General features: G+C 44.4%; 1 protein-coding gene across 2 annotated transcripts in view; it reads right to left on the reverse strand.

Annotated features, from left to right (window-relative positions):
• CSNK1E (casein kinase 1 epsilon) overlaps positions 1–13,646 on the reverse strand; it is a 58,178-nt gene extending 44,532 nt beyond the window's left edge. The window contains exons 1-2 of one of the 2 annotated variants that reach the window (XM_077339532.1): positions 13,273–13,646; positions 4,516–4,572 (exon numbers count right to left, since the gene is read on the reverse strand). The gene's annotated coding sequence lies outside the window, so the exon portion shown is untranslated. The remainder of the gene's footprint in view (positions 1–4,515; positions 4,573–13,272) is intronic. The other variant, XM_077339531.1, reaches the window with a different exon arrangement.
• Positions 13,647–14,135: the final 489 nt, after the last annotated feature.

Consider the following 14,135-nt stretch of genomic DNA (forward strand, 5'->3'; position numbering starts at 1 on the left):
GCGTTGCAGCAGTGCGCAATGAACACAGGCAGAATCCAGAACGGTCAGGAAATGGCTTTATGAAAAGATGGGTCAGATACATAGGTAATGTTCCCATTGTTCAAGTCAAGGGAGTAAAGGCTGTGAGCCTGGGCATGCCTACTCAAGAGTAAGTGTCACTGAACTCGGTGCTATTGATTGTTCAGAAAGCATAAGAAGGCTGAAGCCGCACTGCTGAAAACATTTAAATAAATCCCAAATGCGTAAGCTGAGATTTTTGCTGTTGATGATGTCTTCTTTTTACTGATGCATTTTTTTACTGTATTTTTGTAGATGAAATGAAAAGTAGATATAAACACTTCCAGATTAGAAGAGTTTTTTTGTTTGTTTTACTGGACATGTACGCATGGTGTAAAGTTGTGGAGCTTCGTAGTACAACGCTAGACGTGCACTCATTTATTAATGATGTCTATCCACATTTTGCTTATGCACAAAACAAGATGAGATTTTAATGCCAAGTAACCATTCATGGTATCAAACTGCTAGTGCCACGCGAACCACATCTCAAGACTCACTTAAAATCGCATGTACCTTTCAGGCCTTACACTTGAAAACACTGTAAGAATTATAAACCTTTAGTTGTTTTCATTGTCTTCATTATTTCTATTCTCAACATTGTCTGTGCAGCCTCTGGGACTGTGCATATATCTGGAGCAAAATAAGAGTTATGATGAGCACTTTGACGATATCAATGAAATGCCATGCAATTAAGGCTGTAATCCTATTCACTCTAACTTGGGTGTAAGTTCCTATTGAAATTAGTAGGACTTCCAATACGGAGTAGGGCCTGCAAGACGGGGCTCTTCCACCAGGTCTATGGTTGAGGCCAGCACGCTAAGGAAGAACTGGACCCCCCCCCCCCCCCGGGGTTATTCTGATGGTGGGTGAGATGTCAGCTTCCCCCTCTGGTCTGCCCCAGGGTTAATATTAGGGTTGGGCCTTAGTTGTATTTTGTTTCTGTTGCTTTCATACATTTATATATTGGATTGTCTGTGTATTGGATTGCTGTTTTTAGGCTTAATTTTATTGGGGTTTTTATGCACTTTTTGTAACCCGCCATGAGCCTTATTGGGAGTGGTGGGTAAGAAATTAAATGATGATGATGATGATATGTTGGCCATGTTTGATTAGACTAGTTTTGGGGTCCAGCTAGATTTCATTTTTGCCCCATTATACACTGCTTGTTAAAAACATCCTGCATCTCTTCACTTTGACATACACAATTTTTCCTCACATGGTATCTGTGTATTCTTTCATTGTATGATTTTATATTTTAAAAGACCTACATGCCATGTTGCTACACAGTGTCTTGAAAGCAAGCCTCTCTGAAATCAATGGGATTTCTAAATAAACATGATTAGGACTTGGCCCTGTTTGTCACGAAGGTTCGCCTTGAAGTCAAAGACAAAATCTATACTACAGATGTTTGGATCATCCACATTCATACTTGCAGCTGTAATGTTTTGAAATGGCTGTGTTTCTCTGGATGGCCTTGATCAAAAGCTATCACAATACTCACAAAAGCACGCACCGGTAATGCAAAAGCACAAATGACTTCTTCCCAAATACAATTTAAATATGTCCACAGTGCTCGGTCAAGGAGGAAAGTGCAGGAAAAAAAGAGGGCGAGGGTCTTTATTCAAAGAACAACATAATATGAGCGATGTAGCCATACAACAATTGATTCAATCTGGGAGCAAAAAGGTACTCCAGGGACTCCTACAAAGAACCACTGATCAAATAGTGTTACTGACTCTCCTAACTCCTCAAGCAACAAAGATTTATTCAAGGCGTGAGTTTTGGAGTACAAGCACTCTTCCTCAAACCATGACCTGACCATCATGACAGTGGGAATATATAAGCAAAAATTAATCCTGTTAAATTAGTAAACTGTGTAATTTTGAATTTAACTCTCTGGTTCCAGGACAAGATAGCTGAATCTATCTTGAATCTAACCCCAAGCAACAGTATCTATAGATTTATATATTTACTTAGATATTTAAACCCCACTTTTCTCCTCCAATGGGAATTTAAGGTGGCTTACAACATTATTTTCTCCTCTTCTGTTTTATTGCCATAACAACAACCCCATGAGGTAGGTTAAGCTGAGAATGACCAGCTGAAGATCAGCTAGCAAGATTCCATGGCAGATTTGACCCTTGCTCTCCCAGATACAAGTCTGACATTCTAACCTTTCACCAGACTTACGCCCTTCTAAGTCCACTGAAAGGACTCTAAGCAGGAGGTAAGTCTGTTTAGGACTACACAACAAGCCACCAAGCTGAGTCACCACCTCTGCTTTGGACATCCTTCCAAACAAACAGAAAAGTGTGCATGTATATGCATATACATATGTTATCTATTTCCACTAAGCTGCCCAGCCCTTCTTCTCCTTTTCTGAGTGCGTGGGAATGTAGAAGTAGCTGCAACCTGTACTGGCCAGAGGATGAGTTGGCCAAAGCCAGTGAAGGCACAAAGCCTCCATCCAAGAAGCCCTGTTGCCAAGGGCCAACCTTCTGACAAAAGCTGGGTCCCTGATTGGAGAGTATGTGTTGATGGCAGTGATGATTCTGGGAGTGCTTGGAGTTGGGGACGGCTGTAGTTGCCCTTTCCCAATCCTCCTTCATCCTCCCCTCGCTGGCTTTCCATCCGTACACACTATGACTGCTTCCGCACCGGGAATTTGCCTCAATTTACTGCTTGTCTGGTGGAGGGAAAAATTCCGTTTCATTTGATGGCAGCAGCAGGCCAGGGCCATCTCAGGCCTGGCCTAAGTCAGGCCCTCGTTTGCCGTACAGCAAGGAAACACAGATAATTCCATGTTCCTTTTTTTGCCCCGGATGGGCCTGGGCCATTGGGAAGGGAAGAGTTGGGCCATCTGGACCCTGCTCTTTCCCAGCTGTGTCTGCAAGTACAGTGTCCCAGAAGGGACAAAAAATACTCCAGGTGAGTCTGCGATGCTGCAGGATCTGGCGGAGCCACCTGGGGCATTTTAAAAATAAATTAAGAATGTGGTATTGCATTGTAACGCAGTACCACATTCTTAAAAATAAAAAAAACTGGCCCACACTGCCCAGCAGTGTGATGGAACCTCACTGCCCTGGCTCCCGTGCTGGAGCATAAATCCAGGGTGGATGACGTGTGCTGGGCCAAATGCTACCCCATGCGGGAGCAGGAATAGACTGGGCAACCTGCCCCAAGGCAGACTCCAGACAGTGGCCCAGAGCAATGGTGGCCATGCAGTAAATGTCTGTGTGGCAAGCCCTGGCCAAGGCAGGGATATTTTGGTTGCCCTGCTTGGTCTGCAATACCTGAGGTTGATAGGCTCTGCACTAGATTTATGTGCAATGGCCTTGAAATTAAGATGACAGTATGTTGTGTGTTGACAAAACTCTAGGAATCCACTTGGATTTCTGTTTCGTGGCTTAGCTGTTATTAAGTATGGAAAGAAAGACTCTTGAGGAATTTGAAGGTATTAACTAGAAAGCTCTGTTATCAGCACACAGAGCCCCTCACAGTTTGGCTCACAGGAAGGCTAAACCAGCCTCAGACAAAATTAATTATAACCACACTTACAGACAAGACGTGCTGATACTATGTACCTTGTCATCTCCCAGTGTCCCCAAAGCACCTCTTGCCCAAGGGAGGTCAGTAGCACACATAAACTCCCAGTTCCTTTGTTATTAAGTTATACGACACACTGGTCTAACTAGCTGTGCTCATAGGGCAGTGTGATGAGCCAAGACTGCCCTAAGTCAAGTTTAAGGTGCACTGAGCAGACTTCAGATGAAGACTATCCATTGACATGGCTGTAAAAGAAAAGCTAGAAGAATTTAATGACAACAGAAGGAAGAAGGGGTAGCTTATGGAGAAAGCCAATTGATATTTCTCCCCCCTTCCTTTACCATAATATTAAAATTCTGGGACATCTAGTGAAACTGATTAGCAGTAAATTCAGGCCACAAGCCTGCCCCCAGTAGTTCTTGACACTATTGTATCGTAGTGTGTTGTGTTGTATTGTATTAGAGGTAAAGCCTGTTGCATCCAGGGAAACAATGGGCACTTGGATGTACACCTGCACTGTGGCTTTCCTGGGGGTTGGCTACATGGCAAATAGCTCCTGCCTACCCCTGGACTCTTGAGGCCCTGCCTCCAACTCAAGGAACATTCCTGACCTAGGGGTCACCAACCTCCAGGTGAGGCCTGGAAATATTCTGTAATTGGTGGTCATATGTAGAGTATAGAGATCAAATCCCCAGGGGGTAATGGCTGTTTTTGAGGGGGGACTCTGCAATTACAATTCATCTCCAGAAGGCTCCTGGAGATGAAAGGGCTTACTTGGGAGGGGAGAACTCTGTGGCACTGTGCCCCAGAGAGGTTGCAGGATGCCAGTCTCCAGTTTGGACATGGGGATTTTCTGGAATTGCAGGTCATTTCCAGGCAACATAGATCAGCCCCCCTGGAGAAAAGGGCTACCTGGGAGAGGGGACTCTCTGGCTTTAGATCCCATGGAGGTGCAGAGATGCCAAGCTCCTGGTGGGAAACAAAGAGAAAGGCTGTGTGGCAGTAATTGCTGATAACAATAAACATCAAATAATTCATAAACTTGTCACAGCTTATTTCTTCAATGAAAATATTTAATTGATAACAAAATTGGCTTGAACTGAAAATCTTTCAGTCTATATGGTCTTCGGTTTAGTTCAATATCAAAGTAAATAAGAAGCAGTTATATGTTACAATCAAACATGAAAACATTGCTTGGCAAAGAACTTACAGAGGGTTTCTCAATTACTGCCTCTATGTCAGCTTTTCTCAAGTTTTTTACCATGGAGAAACCCCTGAAATATTCTTCAAGCCTCAAGAAACCCCAGAAGTGGAGTCCCCAGGACCCAACTGGAGGCTAGCATCCCTGCCAGCCTCCAGGTGGGACCTGGAGAACCCCCAGAATGAAAACTCCTCTCCAGACTGCAGATATCAGTTCCCTAGAGCAGGGGTAGTCAACCTGTGGTCCTCCAGATGTCCATGGACTGCAATTCCCATGAGCCCCGCTGGCAGGGGCTCATGGGAATTGCAGTCCATGGACATCTGGAGGACCACAGGTTGACTACCCCTGCCCTAGAGGAAAGGGCTGCTTGGGAGGCGGAGTCTCTGTGGCACTGTGCCAGTGTTCACGGATGCCAGCAACCAGGTAGGGACTAGAGAACCCCCAGAATGAAAGCTCCTCTACAGATTATAGAGATAGGTTCCCTTGGGGAAAGGGGCTGTTTGGGTGGGGAGGTCTCTGTAGCACTGTGTCTCAGAGAGGCAGGGCTGCCAGCCCCCAGGTGGGACTTGGGGATCCCCTGAAATGACAGCTCTTCTCCAGACTGCAAAGATCAATTCCCCTGGAGGAAAAAGCTGATTGGGACAGGGATGGGGTCCTGTATAGTGCTCCCCTTCACACACACACACACACACACACACAGCATTGAAGACAAAAGCATTCCTCTCTTCTCATTATTAACCACACAATGACCTCTCCATGTAGAATATATCTTATTAATGCTTCCTGGCTGAGGGCACCTTCTTGTCCTCTCGCATAAAGTAGCATGCATCTATGGAAGAATTGGTCCATCTTGGTCCAAGTCCACCCCACCTGTGCCCAAGTACAGTGTCCCAGAAGGGGGGAAACATGCCTCACGTGATTCTGCTCTGCAGCGTGGAGGAATGCACCTGGTGCATTTTTTAAAAAGAATGTGGCATTGCGTTGTTATGTAATACCACATTCTTAAAAATAATTTTTCCAAAAGTCTCATGCCGCCCCGCAGTGCAATGGAACCTTGCCACCCTGCGGCCATGAGGCAGCACACATCCAAGGCAGACAGAGTGCAACAGGCCAAATGCTACCTCGTGCGGAGCTAGGAAGAGATGGGACAACCTGCCCCAACCTGAAACCTGGTGGCAGTGCAGCACAACGGCTCCTGTGTGGTAAACATTCCTGTGAGATAGGTGAGGCTGAGAGAGCTCTGACAGAACTGCTTGGGCAGAATAGAATTATCAGGACTGTGACAAGCCCAAGGTCACCCAGCTAGCTGCATGTAGAGGCTTGGTGAATCAAACTCAACTTGCTAGATTAGAGGCCATTGCTCTTAACCACTATACCACACTGGCTCTCTTTTGGTTATTCAGTGTGTCTGTGTGTCTAAACATCATGATCCTAAGCATATTAAATAATAATTAGTTGCAATGATTTCAGTGAGATTTGCTTTCAGAAGAAATAGCAGGAAGCTTGAGGCCATTAACATTCCCAAATTCATACCTATTGGTGACTATTAGCCCCTAAAAAAATAGAATCCATGTGTAGGATTCTGTGTACACCTCTGCATATCAGGTGCTCAGGACGGAGCAAGGGAATTGCCTCATTCATGTAGCACATGCTACAGTCCCTGCATTTCCAAGGGCTCACGTGGTGCCTTCCTCCCACGGATCAGGGCCATAGCCTCTCTCCTCCTCCCTTTTCCCACTTTAAGGACACTCAGAGTAACAACCCTTTCCACTGCAGGGAACCCCTTTGCCCCCAGACGAAGGGTGGTGCTCCCACCACAAATGTAATCTGCTAGGGCCCGCGAATCCTTAAACTGCTCCTGCCTCCATGTCTTGGTTGAGGACTTCCTGCAAGCATCTGAACGGCCAGCTCTGTTGGAAAAGACAGCAATCTCCAGCAATGTTCTTCTTCAGGGTCTGCTGGCTGCATCTTTGTCCCGAGTGCTGATTGCTGTACTAAATTTTCTCCCCTTTTTTGTGCCTTATTCAATGCCCATCCATGAAAGAGCTGCTGAACCAGCTTCTGGCCTCGGAAAAAGAAATGTTTTCCACAACTGAGTAAAGAATTTCCTTCTCTCTTCTCATGGTCTTTCCATGAATATGAATTCTTGACGCAATGTGTCTCCCACCCATAAGGACAGAAAAGCTGAAAGGCTATTTTTGCAGGCAAGCGTCTGAACCACAAATGAATATTTGCCTTGGTTTCTAGGAGCTCTCCCTACAAATGCATCCCTATCTCAGTAATTATTTATGCCACAGAGTTTCCATTTGACAGGTTAATTTCAGTGTTATATTGTCTATTCTAGACAATTTCCAATCTCACTTTTTCAACACACTGGGGTTTATCTAAAGGTGTCTTTTAATCCATGGGAAGTGCTTCTGCTCACAGAGAGAAGCTTCAGGTTGTGGAAGGAATTCTGTTCACAAAAAAGTTTTCCAAAATGCAAGACTTCTTCCATGCACAGAGGACTCCCCTGTGATTTGCAAGGCACCTTTGAATCCAAACTACAAACTGGGCCAAAGTGAACAGAAAGGGCAGGCTTGGATGTCGGATTGGCCAGGGGCCTGGTCATGTCATGATAGTCTAAAAAAAGGCAGAAAAGGGTTAAGAGGGAGGAGAAAATCTGGGAGTGGCTCTATGGTAAGCAGAAAGCCAGGACAGAGAGAAGGAGAGAGAGCAGCTGCATTTGTTTAGAACAGTATAAACAGGCAACAAAAGGAGGTACCAGAGTGCAGAGGTGTTAGGACTGTACTACTTTGGACTGCAGGTAAGAAATAATTTTTGGCAAAGTTCCAGTACATTACTATTCCTGGCTAGCACACAGAAACGGATCTCTGTAGTCTGGAGATCAATTGCAATTTGGGCAAAAGTCCAGGCTCTGTCTTGAGGTTGGTAACCATAAAACAAGACTCCACCTAGACTGAAGTGTTACAACCCATTCTACCAGCGCCTGTTGCATGTGTAGGCCAGCTTGATTGAAGCACAATGCTAAGAAGCCACCTGTGCTTAGTTAGCGTGCCAGGGACAGGTAGGTCAGACAGGTATTGCTCTGGCATGGAAAGTATGCCTTGCTGCCTTACAGGATAACATGCATAGAAAGAACTTTTGCCTGGCCAGGATCCAGGTTTAAACAAATCATGAAGAAACAGGAAGAAGAATAAGGATGCCAACTAGAGGCTGGGAAATTCCTGGAGATTTGAGGGGTGGACCCTGGAGAGGGCAGGATTTAGGGAGGGGAGGGACTTCAGCGGAGTATAACATCATACAGCCCACACTTCAAAGCTGCCATTTCTTCCTGGGGAATTGAACTCTATAGTCTGGAGATCAATTGTAACTCTAGGATATCTCCAGACCCCACCTGGAGGTAAAGTAGAAGAAAACACAGCCAGCCTCCAGGTGAGGCCTGAAGATGTCCTGGAATTGCTGCTGCTCTCTGGAGGAAATATCTGTTCTAGAAGATGGACTGCATGCCATCATATGCTTCTGAGGTCACCCCTCAAGGCCTGCCATCCACAGCTCCACCTGCAGATCTTCAAGAACTTACCGCCAAGGGGCTGACAACCCTAAAGGGCACTTCCAGAGAGAGCTTCCCTGAATAATCGCATTCAGAAACTGTAAGTGGTAATTTAGGGTTGCCAAACTACAGAAATCAGTTCCCTTAGAGAAAATGACTGCTCTGCAGGATAAACAGCATAGCATATTTTTGCTGGATCCCCCTGGCCATCGATAGGGAATGGGCAGATCCAGTGACCAGATCCAGGTTGGGAAACTCCTGGAAATTTGGGAAATCAGCTTAGGGAGGACAGGGACCCCAGTGGGATACAATGCCATAGAGTCCAACCTCTAAAGCAATAATTTTCTCCAGGGGAACTAATCTCCATTATCTGGAGACAAGTTCTAATTCCAGGGAATACCCAGGTCCTACCTGGAGGCTGGTGTCACTCGCATGTATTACTCCCTGCTGAAGTGCTTCTCCCCTAAATCCTGCCTTCCACAGACACCACCCCTGCAAATCTCTAGGTGTTGGCAGTGCCAGGGAAATTTAGGCCCTACCATAGCTGTTTTAGATGTGCCATCTACATTATGACATCAGTCTGTTTGAAGCAGGTGACTTGCCTGGAGTCTTTGTGTAGATTGTAGTTGTCTATATAACTGAGTTTGAGTACCTGACACTTGGACTGTTTCTACATTTGCAAAAAATGCTGCTCTAGCCTTCCTAAAGTCCCACGGAATAACAAAATAACAAAACTGTTACACACAAATCTGTCTCTTAAGGAGCAGTACTGAATGCAGTCCCTGTTTGCTGTATGATTTGAGAATCCTCAGAAACTGTGATTCCCCCCTCCCCTTAGAAGGCAATTTGCATTTATCTAATGAGGAAGGTTAGGCTTCCTCCTCGATTCCCACCTCAAGTGATGTTGTCATAGGGACATATCAACTCTGCCCTACTACCTGCCTCTCCATCCCACTGGCCTCTCTTCCTGCCATATTGTTTTAAAATTTTGAACATGATCAGGTTACAATGCGAATTTGCAATAATAATATAGCATCCGCTTTCTGGGAACACTCCAGAAAGTTCATAGAATCATAGAATAATAGAGTTGGAAGGTACATCCTGGGTCATCTAGTCCAACCCCCTGCACTATGTAGGACACAACCCTATTGCTCATCTACTATCACCTGCCAGCCCCTTGAACCTTCACAGAATCAGCCACTCCATCTGATGGCTATCCAGCCTCTGTTTAAAAATCTCCAAAGAAGGCGAACCCACCACCTCCTGAGGAAGCCTGTTCCACTGAGAAACTGTCAGGAACTTCTTCCTGTTGTTTAGACGGAATTTCATTTGAATTAATTTCATCCCATTGGATCTGGTCCGTCCCTCCAGGACAAGAGATAACAACTCTATATGGCAGCCTTTTAAATACTTGAAGATGGTTATCAGATCCCCTCTCAGTCGTCTCCTCTCCAGGCTAAACAGACCAAGCTTCCCCAACTTTTACTCATACGTCTTGGTCTCCAAACTCCTCACAATTTTTGTTGCCCTCCTCTGGACACACTCCAGTTCGTCTACATCCCTCTTCAAATGTGGTGCCCCAAACTTAACACAGTTAACCTTAAGTAAAAAATTAGAAGTCCACATTCCTCCTCCTGCCTCATCAGTCTCCTCCGCCAGCGTCTCAACACACCTTCATGATTTAAGGTGTAACAGGGCAATTTATAACTTTCATGCAGATAAACAGTTGTGTGATGGCAGCACACATGCTTTGTCTTCATGCATGCATGGTGATTGAGCACACATCAACACAAGACACACACCCCTCCCTTGTTTGGGTGATTCACATGCCATGGGATGGGGGAGTGCAATTCTTTTTAAAAAACTGATTGCACTACAGCACAAGTGAAGTACTGCGCATGCTCAAAGAAAAAAAAGGTGGGGAAGCATGATGGGAGGCAGGACCACGCATTCCCCTAGTGAAAATCCAAAACATATACTGCGATTGGTGTCCTGACCAGTGATGGGAGAAAACCACAGGTGCAAATTTGGAGTCTACATTTAGAATTCGATGTGGTGAAAGCACCCCAGCAAATCATGACTGTGGAATCAGTCTTGGAGACCCTTCTGTTTTGTGGCACTCAAATGCAGTAAACATGAAAATTCATGTACAGACCCGAGAAAAGGAATAACAAAATCAGTCTCTGTGCCCTGTTGTTGAAACTCCAGAAGAACTAGTTGGCCACTTTGTGAGACAGGATGCTGGACCAGATAGATCACTGGTCTGATCCAGTAGGGTTATTCTTATGTTCTTACATTTTCATTGCATTGTTTTAAAGTTTGAAATCCATCTTGAGTCTCAGAGGGCAAGGCAGACTATAAATAAACAGAGATAGTGTGGTGTTGTGGTTAAAGAGTTACAGACTCTAATCTGAAGAAATGGGTTTGATTCCCCACTCCTTCGTATGCAGCCTGCTCTGTGCCCTTGGGCTAGTTACAGTTCTCTTAGAGTGGTTTTCCCTGAACACTTCTCTTAGTTCTCTCAGCCCCAACTACCTTACAAGGTGTCTGTTGTGGGGCGAGGAAGGGAAAGGTGTTTGCAAACTGCTTTGGGACTCCTTCAGGTAGTGAACAGTGGGATATAAAAAAAAAATCGAATCTTCTCTCTGCATACCTAGTGCATAGGACTATTATAATTGTTCACAACAATCTGACCATAGATGCAAATACTTCTGATATTTATCTACATGATGCCAGAAAGATGGGGCATGAAACCCACCTACCCTCTCTAGACCGCCCTCATGGACAGATGGCAGTACAGTAAGGTTAGATTGTACAGCTGTCACATGACTAAAATATGACCTTTTATAAGTATCAGGTGCAAAATTTGTACCGAGAAAAGACCCACAGAACTAAGCATTTTGTCTCTGTGCCATGTGTCCCTGGCTCATGAACAATTTGTTTTATTTATAAGATTATTTGCCAATTTACTTTATTCTGAGTTCAAGGCTAATAATTAAAGTAAATATCAATGATATCAAACCACATTTTTGAAATTAATTTTTAAAGGACACATCTTCAGGCAGATATCAGCAATAAATAAAACTAAACAACCACCATGGTTATAAACAAATAGCAAAATGGATCAGGAGCAGCCTGGAATTAAAAGAACTTTATCTGGGGTTTAAATGCCAATCGTGAAAGCCCCAACCAAAAACAGGTATTCTCAAAATGTGGTACCACAAAAAGGTCCTCTCACTCATTTCCAGTACCTGGAAGGCCTGGAGAAGGTCCTCTTCAGAGAGGATCTCAGTGAACAGGCGGTTACATGCAAAGTAAGCCTTGAGCACTTCCTAGGTCAATAACAGAGCGACGAATTGTGCATGAAAACAGGAAGTAATTGCATATCGTCCAAGAGAGAGAGGTAATATGTTCACTATGACACCTTCCCTGTCAAGCCCTGCAACATTTTGGAGCACTTGAGAAACCTTCAAAGGCAGCCCTATACAAGGAACATAATATTGCCAACCTCCAGATCATGTCTAGAGCTCTCTCATTATTACAACTCATCTCCAAGCAATATATATCAGTTCCACTGGAGAAAATGGCTGCTTTGGGAGGTATTTTACTCCATTTAAATCCCTCCCCTCCTCCAATCTGGGCTCTCCTCAGCTCCCCCACTGCCCCCTCCAAAAAAATCTCCACGTTTTTCCCAATCCAGAGCTAGCAACTCTAGGACTGAAATATACTTGGGAGATGTTGGGAGTGGAGCCTGAGAAGGACAGGGGTTGAGGAGTGGAAGACCTCAGCAGGGTACAATGCCACAGAATGCACCCGAAAATAAGCAATTTCCCCCATCTCATCTGGAGATAAATAGAAACACCAGGCCCTATGTGGAGGTTGACAACCCTAAGGGTATATCACAGTAATCTTCCCGCTTTGTGATCAAAATGGATAGTAGTGCTAAAATCATTCATTCCTTTCCAAGACAAGGATTAGGTAAGACACAGGCTATATCAACCAAAGTTTTGAACCATGAATGCCACCTGAACATCCAAAGATAAGGTTGGATCTAAAAACACCTCCAAGCTACGGAATACATCCTTTAAAAGACTGCAACCCCATCCAGAACAAGTACATAACCATCTCCCTGGATCAGATAACCTGACATTAGCAGCTCTTATCTTATCTAGATCAAGCTTCAGTTTATTAGGTTTTATTCAGCCTATCATCATCATCATCTCTGGTCCAAACATTTGTTCTGTACATCCACCACCCCATCTGATTATGGTGAAAAGAGAAACAAAACTGGGAGTCATCAACCTCTTGATCTCACTCCAAATCCCTACATGAAACCCTTTTAAAATATGTCAAGATAATTGGCTTAATCAAAAAGTATCTGGCATTGAATAGCCACCACAAATATGAGCATTTTCCCCTGAAGAGAGAATTTGTGATTGGGTGATAGAACAATTTTTAAGGTTGCAGGGGTGACTTCTGTAGAAGTGGTCTAGCCACTACCTCATACATGGACAATTTGTCAAGGAAGCATTTATAATAGGGTTGCCAACTTTGAATTGGGAAATAACTGGAGATTTGGGGGTAGAGCCTGATAAGAGTGGGGTTTGGGGAGGGCAGGGACCTAAGCACGTTATGATACCATACAGTTGATCCTCCAAGGCAAGCCATTTTCTCCAGGAGAACTGATCTTGGTCGCCTGGAGAGCAGCTATCATAGTGGAAGGTCACCAGGTGCCACGTGGAGGTTGGCAACCCTAATTTATAATCTTGCAAAGCCAGTCAGTAACTTCCCTTCAGCTAGAGGTAATTTGTCAAGAAGCGCAAGGTGGACAGGTTGTATTGGACAATCTCTGCTATCTGAGATCAGTGACCTCTTGTCCTCAAAATCTTTCCATTTTAAACATGGGTTTGAATACCTGTGCTCCAGCCCTTTTGTCTTCTTAAAAGAGGGTGTTGGTATTCAGCAGTATTTCATGAAGTCCTCAGAGGCAGTATTTCATGTTGTCCTCAGAGGTCAGGAGAAATCCAAGCAGTGAATAAGAAATGGTCCAGCTAGAAAAAGTGGTGTCATAGAAGCTCAGTGTGCTTCAGCAGCAGTTTAGGCCTCTGGCAGTTGATCACATGGCTTTTCATTTGTGAGGAATCTGTGAGGTGACCTTATTTCCAAAGACCTGTGCTTTCCCATCATACCAAAGGCCAAACTGGGACTGTGAAAGTCCTACTTCAAGGTATCTTTATCAGACCAAAGGTTTCCAGGCTTTTTGTAACAGGGATTATCTCTTCAGACAGTTTACTGACTGCCACCCTCTTGTTCCTACTCATGCTCCAAGTCATAATCACACAATCTCTATAGCAACTGTGTTACTTGGTACATTTGTACACACATCAGTTAAATAACATTCAATAGACTTCCCTGAAGCCCCCCCCCCCCCATGACCTATGTTTGCTTTACACCTTCATACTTCACTGTCACAGGGGGTCTTCTGCCTTGGATCCTCATTCTTCCAGCTTTTCATCTGTGAAGATATATTTTTGAAACTTCTAGTCTTCAAAATGTCAATGAGGAATCCTAGCACTTTCTACATGGTTAGCTACGAACCTTTCTCCTTATAAGCATTTCTCAAAGCAGAGCTGTAAATAAAATTTCCATTAGCCTTACAGACAATTCAGTCTTCTTTAGACCATGTGTCAAGAGCCCAGCAGTATCAGCAGGCTTGCAATTTGTCTCAAGGATACCAAGTTGACCATCCCTGGTGGGTCTTGAGATATAATTTGACCT

This window comes from Paroedura picta, chromosome 5, assembly GCF_049243985.1.
Source record: "Paroedura picta isolate Pp20150507F chromosome 5, Ppicta_v3.0, whole genome shotgun sequence".
NCBI lineage: Eukaryota > Metazoa > Chordata > Lepidosauria > Squamata > Gekkonidae > Paroedura > Paroedura picta.